This window comes from Sinocyclocheilus anshuiensis, unplaced genomic scaffold, assembly GCF_001515605.1.
Source record: "Sinocyclocheilus anshuiensis isolate Anshui unplaced genomic scaffold, SAMN03320099.WGS_v1.1 scaffold429, whole genome shotgun sequence".
In the NCBI taxonomy this organism is placed as follows: domain Eukaryota; kingdom Metazoa; phylum Chordata; class Actinopteri; order Cypriniformes; family Cyprinidae; genus Sinocyclocheilus; species Sinocyclocheilus anshuiensis.
This window is the reverse complement of record NW_015539859.1, coordinates 407,328-409,018: the sequence shown is the minus strand read 5'-3', so window position 1 is coordinate 409,018 and position 1,691 is coordinate 407,328. Positions and strand designations below refer to the sequence as shown.

At 37.4% G+C, this 1,691-nt stretch overlaps 1 protein-coding gene across 2 annotated transcripts in view; it reads left to right on the top strand.

Moving 5' to 3' along the window:
- Positions 1 to 1,691, top strand: part of raf1a (Raf-1 proto-oncogene, serine/threonine kinase a) — a 29,377-nt gene that overhangs the window by 25,110 nt on the left and 2,576 nt on the right. The gene's annotated exons all lie outside the window — the stretch shown is intronic.

Below are 1,691 nucleotides of genomic sequence, written 5' to 3'. Positions count from 1 at the left end.
AACAGTGAAGCATGGTGGTGGCAGCATCATGCTGTGGGGGTGTTTTTCAGCTGCAGGGACAGGACGACTGGTTGCAATCGAGGGAACGGCCAAGTACGCCAAGTACAGGGATATCCTGGACGAAAACCTTCTCCAGAGTGCTCAGGACCTCAGACTGTTTACCTTCCCAGTTTTTCTTTTTTAATAAATCTGCAAAAATGTCAACGATTCTGTGTTTTTCTGTCAATATGGGGTGCTGTGTGTACATTAATGAGGAAAAATAATTAACTTAAATGATTTTAGCAAATGGCTGCAATATAACAAAGAGTGAAAAATTGAAGGGGGTCTGAATACTTTCCGTACCCACTGTACATGACGCAAAATCAGTGATGTTATAGAGTTGCTGCTTATGACTTCCAGCATGCTTGGCATAGATAACAAAGTCCAAGATCGTTTTTTAATTTAAATGGCATTTACTGCATTGGATTAAATCAGAAGGTGTTGTGTTTAGCCCATTGAATGCACAGGAAGTTTCAGTCAGTTTAATCGTTCTTCTAAATCATAGCACAGCTTTCATTGAAGCTGAAGCACACTCACAAACTAGGGGTGCACCGATACCATATTTTCAGATCCGATCCGATACCAAAAAATCTGAGAATTGGCCGATACCGATACCAGCAGTTTTTTTTTTTAATCGGTGTAGAATTTTTTTATACCTCAATGTGTGTTGACCTGATCATCACTCTTTTGTGTGTTAAACACAAGCTACTAAATATAGACAACTTTATTATAAAGAAAAATAGCAAATGAAAAAATATATAATCATACTCTATGACAAAAATACTATTATAAACTAGGTTAGTGGATAATTCAGCAGCAAAAGTTACTCATGAGTGCACAATAATTTTATAAATTCTAAACAGTTAGTGAAAAAACATTATTTAGTGGGGAACAAATAAAAGTGGATAAGTATAGGGCTAAATCTGGTAAAATGTTACACATTGCTCTTTGTGTTGTTGTAAAATACATTCATGAAAAACCAGAAAATATGTTCATATATAAATATATACTATAAAATGAAAAGACATTTCTTTTAAATGTATAGCACAGTAATGAGGCAGCAACATATGATAGATAAGACAGAAGAAGAAAGGCTATTAATAATCTTTTCATTGCGCAAAAGTATTATAACATGAAAGGCTCCTATACAGAGTGGCGCGAAGCGCTTATGTGCATCCCGCGAGCAGAATGATGCGCTTGAAGCAACATGGCGTCACAGCACGCAGCATAAAGAAGATCAAAGCACAAAGGGAAGAGATACTGATGCGTAGTGTATTATACCTGTGCGATAGTTTATTGAGCCTTTTCTTTTAACAGTTTTAAAGGGGTCATATGATGCGATTTCAAGTTTTCCTTTCTCTTTGGAGTGTTACAAGCTCTTGGTGCATAAAGAAGATCTGTAAAGTTGCAAAGACTAAAGTCTCAAATCCAAAGAGATATTCTTTATAAAAGTTAAGAGTCAGCCACACCTACCTAAAATGGCTCGTTCTAACACGCCCCCATACATCACTATGAGGGAAGATTTGCATAACGCCGCCCAAATGTGCACGCAAAGAAAGAAGGCGTGGTTTCAGGAACAGCAGTTAGTGTTGATGCAGCCATGTCAGGGAGACGCTGTGTGTTTCAGTGCGAAAGCAAAAGCACTTTATTTG